This window comes from Colias philodice, chromosome 28, assembly GCF_061535455.1.
Source record: "Colias philodice isolate Cphi_HAF_F1 chromosome 28, ilColPhil1 Martin Lab GWU primary, whole genome shotgun sequence".
Lineage (NCBI taxonomy): Eukaryota > Metazoa > Arthropoda > Insecta > Lepidoptera > Pieridae > Colias > Colias philodice.
In genome coordinates this window covers 3097206-3120240 of record NC_143113.1, presented here as the reverse complement: position 1 = coordinate 3120240, position 23035 = coordinate 3097206, and the positions used below count along the sequence as shown (strand labels likewise).

At 33.8% G+C, this 23035-nt stretch overlaps 1 protein-coding gene and 1 long non-coding RNA gene across 5 annotated transcripts in view; one reads left to right on the top strand and one right to left on the bottom strand.

The window, feature by feature from the left end:
* The window catches only part of Cul1 (cullin 1), a 65418-nt gene that overhangs the window by 29311 nt on the left and 13072 nt on the right, over positions 1-23035 (bottom strand). The gene's annotated exons all lie outside the window — the stretch shown is intronic.
* LOC149476250 (uncharacterized) lies at positions 5729-6428 on the top strand. Its single transcript, XR_016317888.1, has 2 exons — positions 5729-5940; positions 6244-6428. It is a non-coding gene; the product is annotated as an uncharacterized LOC149476250 (long non-coding RNA).

Here is a 23035-nt window from a genome sequence, read left to right as displayed (position 1 = left end):
AGTGCAGTGAAGAACCAAAATTGTTTTTTCTTCGTTTTTTTTGTTTCTTGTAAGAGATTCTTCCTATCCTTGATTTTATGACTTTATTTCACCAATGCATTTTAATTCTCGTAAGTACAATTAATTCGTAGTTATTTTTAAAAGGCTACTCCTAAAACGGAATTATTTCAGTCTAAGTATGCTTGTCATTCAGTATAATAATAATAATATACGGGCATTTCTCCGCAACTCGACGTCAAGCGCCTATTTTGCGTGAGAGAGGGAGGTGGGGGAAACCAGCTAAAACTGAAACCACCCGAGCTCCTCCATGAAGCCAAGCAGCTTTTGAGGGCTGCCAAAGGCTTCGGGGAGGGACCCGGGAGACCCCAGGTGTCTTGCCCTGTACTCCGCAACCCCCTTACATTCCATGATGACGTGGGCTGCCGTTTCCTCGGTCTCCATGCATGCTCTGCATAGCGGACTGTCTGTGATCCCTAGATTGAAGAGATGTTTGTTAAAGGGGCCGTGCCCTGTGAGGGTCCCTGTTATTACGCGTAGTTGCACTCTACGTAGGTTGAGAAGCCGACGTACAAGTCTCGTGTCATTCAGTATTAAACAAAGCAGACTTATCAAAACAACACAACGCAGAATCAACTAACTAATTATCCATTGTTTTCTAGCTACAATAAAATAATTATTGTATTTCTTGAGAAATAAGTTTTCTACGCAACACTTCAATCTGGGTTAACTAATATTGTCTTGGCTAATTGATTTTTATATGCATAAAGCATTAAAATACGTATTATTACCGATATATTTTATGCAAAGAAGACATATAAGTGATCTGAATGCCGTTTAAACGATATCGTAATGACGTTTATATTTATAAACCAATTAATAGTATCTATGGCGTTTTATTAAATTGGCTTCTATCTTTATATGCGTGTTAAGGATTAGAATACATATTATGAATTCCAAATGTACTATTGGCGAAGGTGTATATTCTAATAGTACATATATGTTCATAGCTTTATTATTAACCACTGTTACGTTAAAACATGTTTTCGTTAATCAGTTTATTACCTTGTAATTGATTGATTGAATATTATTATCAAAAAAACGTTAACTATTTTATATTTTCTAAAATATAACTTATACAGGTACAGTGATTATTTCACTGTTCTATATTCACTAATACACAACCATCTATTAATTTATTAAATAGTACCTCAAGTGGGTATTATTCCTAACATATCGTATACGTTTCACTAAGTCGTGTTTACACGAGTGCACATAGCGCTTGCGGTTTATCGTTACGACATCGTGTAAACGACGCGCAGTAGTGGGTTTACAATCTATAAATAAGAAAAGTCGGCCGATATATGTAGAATTTTTAATCATAATCCGTTAAGTTTCACTTGGCAATATTCCAGCGTTGCATTAAAAATATACATCGCATTGATATAATATTATAATGATTGCAGTTTTTATGTTATTTTGCGTTTTTCGTTTCATCTGTTACGAAACATGTGTATCTAATGGTAATCTTAAGTAGTTTAAGAATAAAGTGTTGATGATAAGTACCAACTGCCATTTTAAGTGGTATAAACTATAAACTATAAATTAGATATGGATGGTGTTATACCTATGATATACTTGTATGTCGGTTTCTTATAAGATACTTTTCAGCTCTTTTACTTTATACAACCGTTGATTAGACGTCTTGTTCGACTTGTAATAACTAATAAGGTTAAAAATCTATTTTTCGAAACATTAACTTGTGACAATATGAAGCGACACAGTTAAATTCAGTTCCAAATTTGTTCATCTGTGATCAGCATTATAATATGTATTCAATAATTGAATAATATCTTTATCCGTACAAAACATACAGCAAACAGCTGTTTGAATAATTATAACTTGCACGATTAACCTCATCTTTGTTCACCATAGTCCATACAGTAGATTTTATTGCAATACCCAATACCCACATACATATTTAAAAAAACCTACACATCCATATAGATACGTTTTCAAACACGTCAAGCCAGTCCCTTTAAGGCAACGATCAAGATCAACACACGCTCGCGAAGCTAACGACCGATGATCAACAATGGTTGTTGTTTGACGCGTCTTTACAGCTTAAAGTAGCTGTATGTCATAAAAAGTAAAGTCCCGTGTCCCCAAGTGGGGTATGGGGCGGATGCATACATCTGTTTCACTGATCGATTTTCTTCAGGGACAAGTAGGTGATCAGCCTTCTGTGCCCTGCTAGAACATTACTTTTCCACGTCTCCAACGGGAATCGAACTCAGGACCTCTCGGTTATACATTCGCGTTGACCACTGTGCCAAGGAGGCGGTTAGCGTATGTCAGTAGTTAAGTATGTACGAATATTGTAAACTATTAATGTACCTATACGAAAAGCTCAGTCACACAATTTATAACTGAAGAAAGGCCGAACGATTTTTTTCTGGATTTGTGTTCATTGCATGATGATTTTATTACAACAAAAACCCCAGCCTTTTGAGACTATTTATCAAAACAAACAAAATTTAATATAAGTAATGGTTCTACTAATTGTTATTCAACAAATAATAAATTAGAAACGTCTATTCATTGCAATCAAGGCATACCTTACATGCATGATTTTAGCATAGTTTTAATAGCTTCGTTGCAAACTTGCTTCACGACGGATAAAAATAATATTTTGAATGGAGTTATAAATAATTTGGAAAATCCAAAAGTGCACGCCTCATAATTTTTTTTAATAAATATTTATTAATTATTATTTTTGTTTATTTAATAACAATTAAACCACATCGAATCAGACCCTGAAAAATGAAAGGGTTCTATTCCTGAGCATACTCAAGCGTAAGAGAAAAAAAAAGACTCGATTAGTAAAGTATTTCGGTCGCTATCGTGTTAACAAGAAAAAGGATCCGCACATACAGACACACGGACGTCCAAGACAGAACTTTTTTAAACTGTTTTTTAACTAGTTTAAATAACAAAAATGACATCAAAAATATCATGAACGTTAAAAATAGTGTTTTTTCTTAATATGTTTGTGTATGTATTATCTTACAAGTGCAATGTATGATACATAAAGACATTTTAAGTTTGAAAAATCAGATGTTTTGCGCGAAGTGACAGTAGTACCCACCTCAACGCTTCGCTTATGAGGCGTGCAAAACGCGTGAATGACGCATATACATATATTCAATACGCACTTATCCAATGTATGTGAGATGTGGGTACTAATATTATCTGATAGTTTATTTGTGTGCATATGAAGACACGTATATGTTGCTCTTTTAAGTGAAAACTGCTGAACGAATGTGGCTGAAATTTTGCAACGAGTGAAATAAAATAAACGGTAGCAATTATTCAAGTATCATAAATAGATATAAATATTCCAATTATGTAATGAAGTTTGGAATGTGAAAATATTAGAATTTTTAACTTCATGAAAAACAACTTTGTAATCGAAAAAATTATTTTCACGGACTCTCATTAGCAGATAGCTATTAATACAAATAGCCCTACTAAAAAAATCTACAGACGTATAAAAAGTGTATCTTCAAAATTGGATTGAAAACTGAATTTTGTATTTGTTGAGCACAATAAACATATCTTCATTACCAAATTATGTATTATGATAATTTGGCTAGAGTGTACGTACAAAATCTCATTTACCATAGTTAACCATGGCCGAGGTCAACCAACAACTCTGCGTTTCGTTCCGGCCAATTTCTGGTAAAAACTTCCGGAAGACATAATATTGTATCCTATTAAAAAATTTATTTTGCTCACAATTAGTCCGGGATACATCGCCCATTTTTGCAAGTGATTACTATCAAGCTAATTTTTCGTGAGTAGCTTTATTTTGATGAGATGCCCAATAATTTCATGTACGAAACTCTCGATTGTGGTAGCTTACAGAGGTAACAAGGATAAAAATTTTTGATTAGTTTGATAGTAATCACTTGCAAAAATGGGCGATGTATCCCGGACTAAATGTAATAATATATAAGCATTTCGAAAAAACATTTGAAATTAATATTAGGTACATTACCCACTTATTAACAATTATTAATTTATTACCACCTAAACACATATTAAAAATGTAATAAATGTCTTATCAAAAATTTGACCATATTTCACATACAAATTACAATGCACTAGACAATTATTAGACATCAGTAGAAAAAATATATAACATGTTCAATAGAAAATCTGTCCCATTTTCTCAAAAAACAAACGCAAAATTTAAAACTACCCTACCCTACACAATACCAACTACAGTAGGTATATTATGAACATCCTGTTAACCATAAACTAGACATACATATTCTTGTCATTCGTAAGCGAAATTTATTAACGTACATATAGAAAGTTAGTCCGTTATCTGCCAACCTAGGTATACTTAACTTTACCGCTACTAGCACTTAAATACTAGAAAAATACTTAACTGTAGAAATTAAAGACTTTTAACGGATTTTAAACACGATACATTCATGTTATTTTCCCGACGTTTCGAATACTTTCCAGCGAGTGTTCATGGGCAGATAGTCCGGGATACATCGCCCATTTTTGCAAGTGATTACTATCAAGCTAATTTTTCGTGAGTAGCTTTATTATGATGAGATGCCCAATAATTTCATGTACGAAACTCTCGATTGTGGTAGCTACCAGAGGAAACAAGGATAAAATATTTTGATTTGATGGTTCTTAAATATTAATTACTAACTGAATGTTTTTTTTTTGTTCAATCTCAAGATAATTATCTAAATTATTCGAAAAAATATTTGTCCTACAAAATCTATGGTTTGATCAAAGAGTCCCCCTTTCCAATGTGTATCGATAACGAAGTCATCATAAATGATTACTAACCAGCTGATTTTTTTATTTTCACTTATTTCATACTTATATAATTCAACAGACATAATATTGTCCTACAAATTGCGTAATAAATATTTGAGAACCGTCAAATCAAAAATTTTTATCCTTGTTACCTCTGTAAGCTACCACAATCGAGAGTTTCGTACATGAAATTATTGGGCATCTCATCAAAATAAAGCTACTCACGAAAAATTAGCTTGATAGTAATCACTTGCAAAAATGGGCGATGTATCCCGGACTAAGACTGGTATAATCCATACTAATATTATAAATGCGAAAGTAACTCTGTCTGTCTGTCTGTTACTCAATCACGCCTAAACTACTGAACCAATTTGCATGAAATTTGGTATGGAGATATTTTGATATCCGAGAAAGGACATAGGCTACCTTTTATTGCGAAATATGTACCACGGGCGAAGCCGGGGCGGACCTCTAGTAAAGTATAAAACAAAGTCGCTACGTATGCTAGATCTTCAAAACTACGCAACGGATTTAGATGCTGTTTTAAGTTTTTGTTAAATGTTTTAGTTAGAGAAAGTTATTTATTTATTTTTATTTATTTATTCTCGAGGAAGGCGTAGAACAATGAACAAATCATTTGTTAAGTTTTAGAACAAGTTGGCGAAGCTAGTAATGAATAAATCGCGTTAAAATGTGTTTAAATTCTCATTCTCTAAAGAGATTTTAGTGTACATATAATTTGTTAAGTTTCAGAAAAGCGTGCGAAGCCGCGGAAGAAAGCTAGTGATAAATAATCAATAAAGCGCGTCAAAAGGTATTCAATTTCTCAATCTAAACCCCCGTGTCTAGATATTGAAGCATCACAGAACAGTAAAGTAGATAGAAGTGTGATGTGGGCGTGGCCCACGTGTCAATAATAAGTTTAGATCACCTAACTTGCTCTCAGTTGTGCGCAGAAAAATATTCGAGTCGGTTGTCAGCTGTCAAACCTTTTTTCCGTATTTATTAATTAATTAGGACGTGTTGTTCGGTATTAGAGTGCAAAAATGATAGCAGACGAAATAATATCAGCAATGGAGGCATTTCATACCATCGGTAAGTCTTATTTTTATTTATTTTACATATAATATTTTATGTTATAACTTCGCTTGTAATTTGTCAAAATTGTATACAAATATCTAGTCAAAATGAACCTTAATCCGTAAGAAATTAGTACTATTATAGATTGAACAGCAAACAAGAATTTCTGGAATATTATTGCAATAAACAAACGAATGTCGCTTTAGTGATGCTTGTGGCGCATATCGACAGTATCGATACTTTAGAAAAGACAAACATTATAACTATTAAATTTTATTTTATTTTTCCTTAGCTTTCATTTGTCCAATTTATTTACAGATTTCCCAAAGAGGCTAATTTAAAAGAGAAATGGATAAATGCAACGTGACGAGTTAAATGAATGCCGAACAGCACTAAGCAGTCTAACAAAGGCCACCGATACAGCAAACCTACGGCAGTTCCAAGATTTAAAATAATGCATATTTTCTGTTTGTATTTTGTAAATATAGATTAATACTATTCTATTCCGTTTTTTATTTAATAATAATAATATAAAAAGACGTACTTAGTAGTAATAAACATACTCCAAAATGTGACACATTATACTATACTCGTATAATAGAAAGAAAAAAAATACACAAAAAATATTTATTTGTGAATTATCGATATCTCGATATCGATAACAAGGCTGACATCCCTCAGGGCATAGCATCAGATAAATATCAAGTTAATGTCATTAATGTTGAGTGACACAAATTTCAACCTTATCTCTATGTGTTGAGGTTCAAAGTTATATCTATCGAAAACTAACGCCCTCTGTTGTGGAGTAGCTGAATGTTTTCGAATTTGGAATTTCTGTGCAATGAGAAACAAAACAGCTAATATACCTAGAGATGTTATACTAAAATAAACCGTAACATGGTGCGTTAGGGTACATATTGAAATGCTGAATTTATAACCTAAGTCAGTTTTCACTCAAATTAAGCAGTCCAATCAAAGGCATAGTTTACTTGTAGTGTACTGTATAACTATCGGTTTAAATGTGTGGGTTTGGCGACACTGGTTTTCATACTAATTATGACATTATTGCACTTCTATTTGTTTTTATTGTTCTGTGTGAAGCATAGTCTGAAGTCTAGACGTTATCGACACACGGCTAGCGTAGAATTAATTAAACTCCAATAAATCGATTTCCACCTATACCGATGACATTGACCCCGAATTCTAGTTCACTTTAGTGTTATATGTTATGTATACAAACACTGGGCTGTGTCAAAATGATAACCTATATAAGCCAACTATAGATACTAATATTGTAAAGAGGAATGATTTGTTTGTTAATCTATACTAATATTATAAAGCTCAAGAGTTTGTTTGTCTACACGCGCTAATCTCAGGAACGTCTGGTCCGATTTGAAAAAATATTTCGCTGTTAGATAGCCCATTTATCGCGCATGGCATTTCGGAATTGGATATTGCAAAAGTGAAACAAGACATAATAATATGACTACTGGCAGATATTGCCGCAGTGTTAGTTGTTAAGGATTTATGTAAATTATTATTGTATTATTTTAGTTATTTTGTAATTTTCTCTGTATATGATATTGAAATTTACGTGATATCTTTTTCCCACCACTTACATTACATACACACTCTACACATACGTCTATACACACACAAAACATCCTTTTCATTCACTATGAATTCAAAATTTATTTTCTTTAGTTATTTTCAGTTTCTATACCCGTGTTATTTACTGTCAAAAACATGACTGATTTTAACTCTATTAATGATGACATCGAAAATATTTCTGTGTCTGAATCCCACATTTGTCAACCTGAGGACAGCATTTCTTACGTAAAAAATATTGCTACAGACTTTAAAATCTTACATGTCAATATACGAAGCATAAACTGCAATTTTACCCTTCTTCAAACTCTCTTGCATAGACTTGGATATCAGCTGGATATCCTCGTTCTGTCAGAGTGCTGGTTAAGTAAAGCTCCATTTATTCCACTTCTTCCAGGTTACGACTTTCATCAATCAAACTTTACTAACCAAAACGAGGGGGTGGTCACTTATGTTCGAGTTGGTCTAAAATGTAAAGTAACATTACCTACGCTCAATGATGCAAATTGTGTTATTCTTGAATTTCATAATTCTCTGGCTGTAGTCGCGTTGTATCGTTCGCCATCTTTCAAGAATCTCGAACCGTTCCTATCTAGCTTAGAAAGCGTACTTCTTTCTATTAAAATAAACAAGAGTATTGTGGTTATTGGTGATCTCAATATAAATATAATCTCAAATAAAACCGACTCTTCAACGGATGACTACCTTAATTTGTTAGCATCACACGCATTGCTTCCTGCTCATCTTTTTCCAACACGTGAAGACAATTGTCTTGATCATGTGATGCTTCGTACACTTTTTACAGCCACTACGTTGGTCCTTGATACGACGTTTACTGACCATACCCCCGTTCTATGTTTTATTCATACAAAAATTGCACAACCGAATAAAAATACTATTGTTAATTCTCGTATTGATATTCCCTCAGTTGTAAATGCCCTTGAAAATACCGATTTTTCCTCTGTACTAGTTTCCACAGACCCAGAAGAGTCTGCATCCAAGTTAGTAAACATCCTATCCTCCACAATAAGCTCTCATAAACGTACTATTCATGTCCCCTCTAGAAAACGTATAATAAAGCCTTGGATTACACCTGGACTTCTGAAATGTATTCGCCACAGAGATAAACTGCACCGTAAACTTAAGAAAAATCCAGAAGATGATCTCAACAAATTAATTTTTCTTCGTTACCGAACCTTCTGTAATAAGCTCTTAAAGAGAATCAAACGTGAATACGAACATAACAAGTTTCAGAAGATCAGGAATAATCCCAAGGCCGCATGGAATGTTATCAAGGAGCTGTCCGGTATAAAAAGCAAGGAATCTAATGCAAGTAATTTACTAAATCAGTTCACCTGTCCAAAATTATCTGTCAATGCAGTCAATAATTATTTTGCTAATGTGGGTAAAGATATGGCTTATAAAATTATTCACGGTACTCGGAATGCTTCCTCAAATTATTATAATACCCCTGAGGCTTTTTCACAAAACCCTTCACAATCTTCTGTAAACTCGATGGTACTGTTGAGTATCGAAAATGAAGAAATCCATAAAATTATTTGCAATCTTAAAGACAAATGTGCTGTTGGCTGGGATGGGATACCCACATCTGTCCTTAAATCTGCGAGGCATGTACTCGTCCCTATTCTATGTCACGTTTTTAACCTTTCTATCTCAAAAGGCATATTTCCAACTGTTTTTAAGAGAGCTGTTGTCCACCCGATCTTCAAGAGTGGAGATAGAGATGGTGTCTCTAATTACCGCCCAATATCTGTGCTTTCAGCTATTTCTAAAATCTTCGAAAAAGTGCTAAATAATAGGCTCCTTACTTTTCTGAACTCTAATAATGTACTTTCAAAAAACCAATTCGGTTTTAGACGTGGCCTATCCACAGAAGATGCATTGTTATCTTTGACTAATAGCATTATTAATAATTTTGAACAAAAAATGAAATCTGTTACTCTTTTTTTGGACCTTTCTAAAGCATTTGACACTGTCTCTATCTCTATTCTTTTATCTAAATTGGAACGCTGTGGTATTCGAGGCTCTGTTCTGGATATTTTTACAAGTTATCTTTCTGAACGTACGCAGTGTGTAGTTATTAATGATATTCTTAGTGAGCTTGCACCAGTTACTTTTGGCGTACCACAGGGTAGCGTTTTAGGACCTACCCTGTTTCTCATCTACATAAATGATCTATGTAACATGTCTCTCAACAACTGTCAAATAATTTCGTATGCCGATGATACTGCTTTGATTATCCATGCCCGAACTTGGGAGGAGGTTCGTAGTGTCGCTGAAAATGCCCTAAATATTATTCAAGAGTGGCTCCGACAAAACCTTCTTACTCTAAATATTGTTAAAAGTAAATACATAACTTTTGCCCCCAAACTTTCTTCTTTGCCCCCCTCAAGTTTCAACATATCCGCCCACGATTGTCTCAAGACCGACCCTTGTGTTCAATGCAATTGTATGAGTCTTGAAAGGGCCACTAGCTTGAGATATCTGGGTGTCACAATTGACCAAACGTTCTCGTGGAAGCAACAGATTGATACTGTATGCTCTAAAATCAGAAAACTAGCATATGTGTTTAAACGCCTCAGAGGAGTCCTAGATTTGTGTTACTTAAAAAATGTTTACTATGCATTGATTCAGTCGGTTACCTCTTATTGCATAACATCCTGGGGAGGTTGTGTCAAATCGTTGATGATACGACTGGAACGAGCCCAACGGGCTATCCTCAAGGCTCTCGTTAACAAACCTCTCCGCTATCCAACCACCGAATTATATGCCCTTTGCCAAGTTCCTACCGTAAGACAATTGTTTATTCTCAAAGTTGTTTTGAGGAAGCACTCAGATACCGTGTATGACTCAGACTTCATAAATTCTAGGCGCAGAAACGACAGGGTTTGTGTTATTAAATTTCGAAGAACAGCAGTAGCTAGTCGCCACTATCCTTTCATTAGTTCTTGTATCTACAATAAAATTAATCGGGTCCTTAATATTTACCCACTTTGTCACCATAAGCTAAAGACAATACTCCTTAAATGGCTTTTATCCCTCTCCTATGAAAAAACTGAAGAAATTATTAAAACCACCATCTAAACTTCTACATTCCTCACACACCTTTACACAACTTACATAATCTCGCTCTCACATATACACACACACACACATACAATCTCACACTCTCACATATACATATACACACCTGCACATTTATGTCTTTTTAAATTTGTATAATCGTCTTACTTACTTTTATTGTTTACTTGTGTTTTTCTTTTGGAATTATTACTGTAAAAATGTTAGTCACTGGAACTTCTAATGTATGGAGGCGGGCGTTGGCACCTGTGCCACAGCTTTTTTAAGCTTTTATAGGTGCCATCGTTCATAAAGTTTTTTTTTGTATCTGTGTTTTTATTGTTCCAAATAAAGAATTTTGAATTTTTTTGAATTTTGAATGGCATATAGGCAAATATGTACATAAATACATAAAATGTAATTATATTATATTGTTTAGCATTCAGTGAAATTATTCAACTCAGAACCATTTAATGATATCCCAAAGCATTTCTTAATGATCAAAATTCCATTAGAATACCTATGTGGAATTATCTATTAGTTAATTACATAGTTAAATGGCTACTTTCTTTTTATTGTAGTATGTTGTCTAATTAACAAAATCGCTATTTAACACAAACAAATTTACTTCAATTAATAAGCAGTAGTAATTAATAAGCTGTAGACTGTATGCAATTATGAAAATAACACATTAAATAACGTTTTGATTGTTTGAGACCCGATATTGCACGCCTCATAAGCGAAGCGTTGAGGTGGGTACTACTGTCACTTCGCGCAAAACATCTGATTTTTCAAACTTAAAATGTCTTTATGTATCATACATTGCACTTGTAAGATAATACATACACATAGTTAGGGAGCCAGGTGCAAATTGGGTTCATTATTTCCTCTCAAGAGATAATTCGTCAGAAGCATCAGAGTATAGTATTATAAAGCCTCGTGAACGTCAGCTGGCGCTCGGTTGGGGGGGTGAGCGGTTGTAGCCTCCCACGCACGTAGGAAAAAAAAATACATTCATTCATTTCCTCTCAGCTAAAAATTTGTCAAATTGTAGCTAACCCAATATCTCAACGAAAAAAAATAATCAGCTGGTTACAGCATGGTGTATTATACGTCAGCTGGTGGCTCGAACATGAAAAAAAAAATATTATTTTCCGTGATTTCCTCTCAAACAAAAATTTACCTGATGATAGCTTATATGTAACTGTGGATAAATATATATGTCAGCTGGCTGTATCTAGGTGGAAAAACCGTCAGCTGATACTTTGAAACTTATTACATAGGAGTTAGACAGAAGCATCTATTGCCAATTTATATGCATCAGCTGACTAGATTTTCCTCAACTTATTGCTAGCTGATTCTTTTATTTATCGCATCAATATATTTTTAACACTCTCACTCACAAATTTTCATCTGAGAGGAAATGACGATATCTTTAATTATTCGACATTACGCTTCAATATAAGAGTTGAGTTGAAATAAACATTCAGTACAGTAGAACTCCAATTATCCGAACGCCGACTATCCGAATCGCCGATTATCCGAATCACAAAAAATTGTCCAAAAAAAGTCAAAGTGCGCTATTATTCTTCCCCCCGCGAAGCCAGTGTTTGCGCATCAAGTCTTGACTTGACTTGTTGTGCCTACACTGACTTGAGATGTTTAAAAAACAATGATTTTTATTTCTAAACTTGTACATAAGTAGGTACATTTTATTTATATATTTAAAACATGTGAAAATTTCATGTTTCTTTCATTTAATTCAATAAAAATATAGTGCAATATCAAAACGTAGCTTTTATTCTCTCCAATTTCAAATTAAAAAAAAAAATCCGATTATCCGAATATTTGATTATCCGAATGGGTCCCGGTCCCCATTAATTCGGATAATTGGAGTTCTACTGTATCAATATTTTTGAAACGAATAAGTATGTAATCAAATAATTTTATATAAGTATTTAAATAATTAAATAATCAATTAGCAATAAATGAACTAGTTACTCGATAAAAAAAAACAATATAATAAACTCTGCTCTTTTACGCATATCCAATTGGTTCACTGCTAATAATTTATTATTAAATGCAAAAAAAAAAACAAATTGTGTAGAATTTATCCTTCCAAATGTAAAAAAGGTGAAAAGGGATATTATTTTAAACGGGGAGGTATTATACCCTGTGGATTCCACTGTTTTTCTTGTGATTGGTTTGACACTAGATGAGAAGCTACAATGGGGGGCCCATGTTGCCACCACCGCTGCTAAGCTTAGTTCAGCTGCATATGCAGTTCGAAGAATAAGGCATCTCACCGATGAAGACACGGCTAGATTGGTTTATTTTAGCTACTTTCATAGCATTATGTCCTATGGAATTCTGCTATGGGGCAGGGCTGCAGATATAGAAACTATATTTATATTACAGAAAAGAGCCATACGCTCTATATATTATAATTTACGTGCTAGGGACTCACTAAGAGATCTCTTTAAGAATACTGGTATCCTCACTGTACCATCACAGTATATATTTAATAATATTTTATATGTACACAAAAACGCAGACTTACACACAAGAGTAGGAGATAAGACACCGTTATGGCACAAGGAACAGAAATAAAATTGAAATGCCATTTTACCGGTTAGCTAAAGTTAAAAATTAATTTATGGGCCAAGGTATACTTTTTTACAACAGAATTCCTCATAGTATTAAAGAGTTTAGTAGTGCTAAATTTAAAAATTATGTAAAAAACGTATGAGTTCAGAGAGCCTATTACAGCATTAAGGAATATATGGAAGATAAAAACCCATGGAGGGTTGTCGCGTTACTTACATATTTTGTAAAATTAAATTGTTATAGTAAAATGATTTGAAAGAGCAACTATGGAGCAAAACTTACATCGTTGGTATTTATCGACTCTGATAATGAATCGGAAAGAGAGGAAAGTGACTCAAGCCAGAGCGAAAACGAATAAATCTCATTATAATTTTTTATCAAGTTTATATAATAAATATTATTTATCGAGTAACTAGTTCATTTATTGCTAATTGATTATTTAATTATTTAAATATATAAAATTATTTGATTACATACTTATTCGTTTCAAAAATATTGATACTGAATGTTTATTTCAACTCAACTCTTATATTGAAGCGTAATGTCGAATAATTAAACTCAAACTCAAACTCAAACATTTATTTATTCAATTAGACTTCTTACAGAAGCACTTTTGAATCGTCATTACATTCTTTAAATTTACCACCGATTCGGAAAGCAGTATCTATGGAGAAGAACCGGCAAGAAACTCCATAAAGATATCGTCATTTCCTCTCAGATGAAAATTTGTGAGTGAGAGTGTTAAAAATATATTGATGCGATAAATAAAAGAATCAGCTAGCAATAAGTTGAGGAAAATCTAGTCAGCTGATGCATATAAATTGGCAATAGATGCTTCTGTCTAACTCCTATGTAATAAGTTTCAAAGTATCAGCTGACGGTTTTTCCACCAAGATACAGCCAGCTGACTTATATATTTATCCACAGTTACATATAAGCTATCATCAGGTAAATTTTTGTTTGAGAGGAAATCACGGAAAATAATATTTTTTTTTTCATGTTCGAGCCACCAGCTGACGTATAATACACCATGCTGTAACCAGCTGATTATTTTTTTTCGTTGAGATATTGGGTTAGCTACAATTTGACAAATTTTTAGCTGAGAGGAAATGAATGAATGTATTTTTTTTTCCTACGTGCGTGGGAGGCTACAGCCGCTCATCCCCCCAACCGAGCTCCAGCTGACGTTCACGAGGCTTTATAATACTATACTCTGATGCATTTTACTAATTACCGCTTGAGAGGAACTTGGTCATAAAATCTGCTTCTGGCTCCCTAACCAACACACATATTAAGAAAAAACACTATTTTTAACGTTCATGATATTTTTGATGTCATTTTTGTTATTTAAACTAGTTAAAAAACAGTTTAAAAAAGTTCTGTCTTGGACGTCCGTGTGTCTGTATGTGCGGATCCTTTTTCTTGTTAACACGATAGCGACCGAAATACTTTACTAATCGAGTCTTTTTTTTTTCTCTTACGCTTGAGTATGCTCAGGAATAGAACCCTTTCATTTTTCAGGGTCTGATTCGATGTGGTTTAATTGTTATTAAATAAACAAAAATAATAATTAATAAATATTTATTAAAAAAAAATTATGAGGCGTGCACTTTTGGATTTTCCAAATTATTTTAATCCTTCGTTAAAACTTATCCATCAAATAAAGTATAATAAATAATAAAAATCGGATCCTTTTAAAATGATTCTGTTACGAAATATATTCGACGAATAACTTTTAATCAAGGATTGAAATCCTAACTTACTTTCAATCCTCAGTCTAGACAGTCCGAAAGTAGATACCTACCTAATTTTTATATTTCAACTCTATATTTTCCGATAAAACCAGCTCATCAAAAAAATAAAATGCGTGTGTGCCGAGCACACGTGTCAGAAGCGAAACTTCTTTGGTAAGATTCAAATATACAAAAATATGTAGCTTTACTCCATGACGTGACTGTGTTGCCATGATGCGAAATTGAAATTTTACATTTTTAAAGTTTGAAGTTTTGTTTCACTTCAAAAACACACATGAAAATGTAAATACGTATTTATTTTCTTTCTTTATCCCATACTATATCTAGGTTTTATTTACTTGGCAGTCTAGTCTTCAGTGTGTATATAGGTCACGCTCATAGCGATGCAATTTACCAACCTCCGACTGCGAGACGATCACGATTGCCTACGCTGCGACTAACGATTTCGCCTTGAATAAATTCAAATGCAGTTATTGCTTGAACAGTTGAACTATTATAATAGCGAATCTTCAATAAAAATGCTATTGTTACTTTCCTTCGTAAGATAGAGTAGTTTTTTCTACTTAAATGGTCATTGACGCTCCTGGGAGGAGGTAGTTACCACTCCAAAATCTACAACATGATAAACTTTTTCGGGAACTTCGATTAAAATAAAAATATTTTTAAAAGACTAGAAATAATTTCCTGCTGCATTGTTTGGATCCGCGTCTTTTAAGTGCCATATCACACTAGCGGATTGCGAGCGGTTTCAAAGCGGAGCGGGTGCGCAACGAATACGTTGCGGGCGCGCAACGAACACGCCGCGGTTGCGCAGCGAATTCGTTGCGGACGCGTCATTTTGTATACTCTCGCACAAAAGCCAGCCCTTCCGCCTTGCCTAACTTCCATTCAATATTTCCATCGTTTCTGTAGCACTCAATTTTTTAACCGTACTGTGGAAATGCACTTACTTAACAGTTAACTAAAGATGTAATAACAACTGGAGTTGTTAAAAAAAGGTGCTATAAAATTGAATTACTAGGACTTTTAGAATGTACCATACATTCCAAAAGTATGTAACGACTGACCAGTATAATCTCTCCCATAGCAACGTATGTTATAAAGAGATTTTGTGAACCTAATTATGAGCAAAGTGATAGTGAGTTGCTGGTTGCTTGATAAAATTTTCTATTCACTGCTATTTATCTAATAATAAGATAGCCCTGTTTTAGTTAAGGAGCTTTAACATTTATTTCACTAATGAACTTTCTTAATGAGCAATTAAGTTATCTGATTGCATTTCGACCAAGATTTAATAGATAAAACAATACCCTAAACATTAACATGTTATGAAACTCGTAAAAAATAATGATCTCATAATTATTATACTATCACAAGTTATAAGTAACAACCAGCACGGATTCCATTTTGTTAATGAGTGTACATGACTGCGACGTAAACGTTGCGCATCTGCCACGCGTCCGCAACGAATTCGCTGCGCAACCGCAACGTATTCGTTGCGCACCCGCTCCGCTTTGAAACCGCTCGCAATCCGCTAGTGTGATATGTCACTTAACATGCTTTTATTGTTTCACCTGTATGTATGCCTTTAGACTCGATTTTGAACCAAACAAATCTAAACAGACAGATTTAATTCAAACTTTGTATATTTATCAAGGATCGGTAACAATACCTACAATAATTTCATGAGTTTATATTATTGAGTGAGTTTTATTTACTACATTTAATCATTTTTATAATAGCCATCTTTAAGAGTGCTACTACTCTAAAGCATCGAATATCTTCTTTCCTCCTATATTAAGCGACTATAGAGATTTAACCGGTATCACAGGTCACCAGTTCGTTGCTTCAGAAATCCGACACGATTGGAGGCTTGATCCCTGGCGTTCAAACGACAGGTGTTCCACGAGACAAAGAGATTTAACGTTCTACAGAGTAAAAATCCTACTACCGTTATGAACGCGAAGTTTATTATGGTTGATCGATGGTTATTTTTGTATTTATACGCAAATACGACTGTTATCCATACTAATATTATAGCGAAAGTAACTCTGTCTGTCTGTCTGTTACTCAATCACGCCTTAACTACTGAACCAATTTGCATGAAATTTGGTATAGAGATATTTTGATACCCGAGAAAGGACATAGGATATGTTTTATCCTGGAAATCCTACGGGAACGGGTTTTTCTTCGAAAACGCGGGCGGAGAGCTAGTCTGAAATAAATGTATAGGCTGAAAGGCTGTTTATCTTGGTATCTACAAACAAAGTGTTAGGTTGAAGCTAGTATGACAATTGATTATACGTATTATATCAAACAATATATTAGAGTAGCGGCTTGATTTATTCAATTAAACTTCGATTGCTACAAAATTCCTTCATTCCTAAGGATGTAGGAATCGACATTTTAAATAATATAAAAATGAATCGCAAAATGTGTTGGTAAGCGCATAACTCGAGAACGGCTGAACCGATTTCGATACTTAATTCTTTTTTTATTATATTCCTTGAAGTACGAGGATGGTTCTTATGTAGAGAAAACGTAAACATGTACCACGGGCGAAGCCGGGGCGGACCGCTAGTTTTAAATAAATATAGACTTTGTAGTAAGACGTAAATTTCGGTTCGAATCAAGAAGTTTCGTGAGAGACAAATAGATATTAATAATTAATATAATCAATCTACGAATACTGAGGCCTATGTCCAGCAGTGGACAAACATGGGCTGTTAATGATGAATCTACGAATACGCGAATATTGTCTAAATGAGTAAGCAATCATTAATTACAAATCTGCTATGCATCAAACCCGTAACCGGGTTAAAGCAATCCATACGTAAACAAATTTCAAACAAAAATTTTCAGGTATCCCATACTTTTTAAGTACTTTAACCTTTAGCCGAGTTACTAGTATCGAATGATTAATCGTTATATTAAAAAAAAAATGTGTGCGTGTACTAGTGTACACACGTAAGAAGTGAAACTTCTTTACTTATGACCTTATTTTTCAAAAAATAATTTACTATATGCAACTTTACAGAAATACGTCGAATCACGCGTGGTAGGGATAAGAAAAAGATGGCGCGTAACGAAAAAATGTTACACTAAATTTTTTTCCAACCCCGATAAAGAAGTTTCACTTCAAAAAAAATCTTAATCGTATTGCAATTTTAACTTTATTATGTAAGTATGAAAAGGATATTTAAATAATCTTCAAAAACATGAAACAATCTTATACTAATTATAAATTATAATTATCTGACATTGCAGTATTTAACGTGTAGCTGTGTGAAATACTTATGAATATGGATTAGATTACATAACATTGTGAATATAAAAATAAAAGTTTTGAATTTATTCGTACAAAATCTCAAATACGAAAACATTTAAACGAAATCATTGCAAACTATATCCTAATACTATAGTATTAAAGCATTTTATCGTACAAACATGTGCAGTCATGTCGACATTTAAGATAAACAAAAGAGCGCTATAAAAGCTACTCCCGATGCAATGCAGTAAGCTTAGAGCTTATCGACATAGTATACAATATACATATAGAACAGTATGGAAACTCGATACAAAACGTTCGAAACGACTTAACTTTTATTTGTACACTACACTAGATTTTTAAAATTGGATTACTCGATTCATACAGCACTCAAATATTAAAAAAAAAAAAAACATAAAAAGTAGGGATGTAACGATACATGATTTTGCCGATACGATACCGATACCGATATTTGTAGTAATGTATCGGCGATACCGATACCGATACCGATACCGATATCGATGGCTTGGTAGAAAAATAAATAGTGAATTATGCATAAAAAGTTACCAACATTTAACAGAGACAACTGTTAATCGTATTCTTTTAAATAAAAATGCCAAATCAAAAAACAACAAAACCATTTATTTTAGTATTATTATTTTACGAAGTCAGTTAAACTTTAAGTAATACACATACAATCAGTACCTAATAAAAGTTTACTATTGGTAGAGTTTTTTCAGAAAACAAAGTGCGCACGCACGGGCGGCCTCCCGCATCGTTCATTGGGCGCGGGTTTTTGAATTATTTGATATCAAAAAAATTGGTTGTTTGTAAAGTAGGTTTACGATCGAGATGTTTACGTGATAACATAATGCAGTGGCAGCGCTCGAGATGAAACGAGAGATCGGTCCGTCTCTCTCTCGTTATACCTGCGATCGCGCTCGTGAGGTTTTGGTGTGACACAAGTTTATGAACATGTCACCCGACTAAAACGATTTTAAAAACGTTATCACGTTAAAAATTAAAAAAATTCAAAATTATTTATTTCTTTCCTTTACATAAACTTTGTGATTGGAACACTCCTATAGTCTGTCCACTATAAGAATTGCTTTTTGACAGCTCGACGGGTGATACCAGAAGTGATGTTCAAAAGATTATCGATTGTGATACCATTTCAATTATAAATTCAAAATATTATCATAAATCGAATCAGGTACGTGAATAATAATTACAACGTAAACGTACTAATAAGATATGTTATAATGTGACCACATATCTATGCATTGTATGTTAAAACTAAACTAAACTAATATTTTATTATTTATTGGTTTCTATCTTACAATTTGGTTGTCTTTACGGTTAAATTATATAACATAATAGAAGAGTTTTTCTGTATCGGATATATTTTACAGAGTATTTCTATCGATTATTATAATCTATCGACCCATCATTGAATAATTCTGTGTAGACATCACTAAGTGGGCGGGACCTGCCCATGAAGTACGATAATTATTTGTATGACATTTTAACATAGACAATACAATCCTACATAGGCGTGAAGCTGTCAAAAAGCAAAAAATATAATGGACAGAGTATAGTAAGCAAATAAAATGCTTGTGTCAGGAGGATCCGCTCTTCCTTAACACTATTACAGAAACAGAAATAAAACAATATGAATGAATACAATGCAAAAACATAAAAGAAAAGAAAGAATTTAATAAAAAAATATCGGTATCGGTTGATTTATTATCGGCGATACCGATATATCGGCTTGCCGATATATCGGTATCGGTATCGGTATCGTTACATCCCTAATAAAAAGTATTAAACCTATATATACGTAGTGTTCTATTGTTGCAATGGTGCGTAGGTATTCCTATTTCCGTGTTTTTTATCAACTAGGTTTTTTATAGGTTTTCTAGGTTTCATACTGAGCTATCAATTGCTTGCAATTAACATGAGGCCATGTTGTAAGTTTCATGTGTAGTGAAAATTCTCGCGTCTACTTGTGGACTATGGAGTAGATGTATTCATTGATCGATTTTCTTTACGGTTAAGTTGGATCAGCCTTCTGTGCCCCGCGGCCCGCCAGACATTACTTTTGTTAGCCTTACGGCTAAAGTATCTGCGCTCATGCCTGGACGTCTGTACTCTAGTTTCATAAGTGTAGTTCGATCTTAAATCAGAATTTAAACAGTAGCTATAGCTTGTATTTTTTCCTTTTTCAAAGTGAGACATTTGAAAATCATCAAGCCCTTCACAGTACTTATAAGGTACTTCCTACCCGCAGTCTAACTAGCGTACACACCTCGTTATCTCAAGCCACTTATTCCCCATACAAATTCCATCCCCTATTTCACCCCCATTCAATTCAAACCCGACAACAAAGAAAGCCAATGTTCTTCTAAAAAGAGCGTGTGTGCCGAGTCCACGTGTCACAAGTTAAACTTCTTTTGCAAGATTCAAAGATACCAAATTCATCGCCTTACTCCATGACGCGACTCCTTTCCTTTCATGGTATATCTATAGTCTATACTAATATTATAAAGCTGAAGAGTTTGTTTGAACGCGCTAATCTCAGGAACTACTGGTCCGATGTGAAAAATTATTTTGGTGTTAGATAGCCCATTTATCGTGAAAGGCTTATAGGCTATGACATATCATCACGCTAAGACCAACAGCGGAGCAATGCGGGTGAAACCGCGAGGCAAAGCAGGCAAAGCTACTATACTATAATAAACATACTAAAGCCTCATTATAGAGCCACAATATATCTCCATCAAACCGACAAACCATACGTAATACATCAAACGAGTGACACGGCTCGGTCACACAACGGGATCCATCGCGGACGCACCATATACAAATTGCTAGAAATTGAATTGTGCCCACATTGTATTCACATAATGGTTCTGTTCTGAATGAAAGCGACTGAATGAAGAAAAATCAAGCGATTTATCAAAATGCATAGTAATTTAACAGTTCTGATTTATTTGTCCAATACCTATATGAATAGTAGTAATAATAGACATGCTTTAATAATTCAAGAGCATCTATAAAATTCTTCTCAGCTCTTCTGTGGACTTCTGTGTTCTTACGAAATGGACGTAAATATTCATTTGTGTTTGATGACGATGTAAGTTCGTTTTTTGTAAGATTACCAATTACTTGTTATGTAGCGGGTCCCACGATTGATCCTATCAAAATGTCACAAATATTAATTATTTTGCAAGTTTAATTTTTTTTTAATTCTTCATTCCTTTGGCAAGAAATATGATTTATCCCACTGAATCTTTTGCGTAAAGAATAACCCTCCTCTGCCTTCAGCCTTTGACGAAAGTGAAGGTAGGACTTTGAACTGAAGTAAAATATTCAATGAAAAATTATACCAAACATGTGGGCCATCAGTCGTATTGATTGTAAACCATGATGTTCATGACTAATAGTTAAATTTAGAATTTTCGTGTAGGAAAAATCGATATTTTATTACTTGCTTAAAATAAGTGAACGAGCTTATCTCAGGAACTGTGTATGTATTTAAATTCAAAAATTGTTATGTTGGATAGTAAATTTACCGAGAAAGGCTATGTTATAACATCACGCTACGAACAATAGGTGCAGCAAGGAGCAACAATGAAAAATGGGTCATCTAGTACATAATATATATTTACTTCATTGACACAATTTTCACTACGCTTCAAAATGTTTAGTCTATAGAGTCTAGACACTAGACAATAACAATTTATTCATCACTGCGTTTTAAGTGATTTCTGATATCTCGATTTCTTGATTATGTAATTCATAGTTTCTAGTGAATGGTGTGCTTCATTAAAAAAATCCAAACTATTCTTTACTAGAAGTGCTCCGCGGTTTTACCCGCAGTGCTCCGCTCCTGTTGGTCTTAGCGAGACGATATAATAGCCTATAGCCTTCCTCGATAAATGGGCTATCTAACACCGAAATAATTTTTCAAATCGGACCAGTAGTTCCCGAGATTAGCACGTAGCACAAACAAACAAACTCTTCCGCTTCATAATATTAGTATAGATTTTGTTGATTTACAGACATAAACCGTATTTACCTATCTTTGCAAATTACAATGTTATATGTATTATGCACATATGTTCATCTGATATTATGTACTCTTCTGTTGAGAAATCAATACCACCGGAAAGAAATCACGCACAAGACCGATAGATTTACGTGCTCTTCTATGCGCAAGAGTGCAATTGATGCTACTTCCTGATTGCGATTTGCTAATGATATTTTTATATGACTATTTCGAAATCAAGAAACATAAAGCAGGTAAGATAAAAGTGCTTAGTCATGTAAAGGCATTAAAATATGTATAAATGTGTAAATTGTTAAAGATTAGTTATTATTCAGCTTAATTGGGAACGATCTGGATATTTCATTATTTTAATAAGATTTAAACGAGCAGACGCAATGGTCGATGTTGATGGCAAAGTGCGTCGCCCATAGACGTCCATAAGTCATAACATACGTTATGGGTGTTGCCTACCATAGAGGGGAATGGGATGGGATAAAAACGGTCTTAAGGAGAAAGGTGGAGGTAACCGTGAATTAGCTAGTTATCAAATCTACGTAATACAGAACTCCTACAATAATAAGTTTTTCCTACAATTATTCCGTTTCACGACACGAACATACAAATTCACACAACGGTTCATGTATCTCAAATTTGTTACTGAACACCGTTAATGGTCGTAACTGTAACTTTTTGTTTGAAACAATTAAACATTGTTAAAAAGCTGTTAGCGCGGTTTTCATT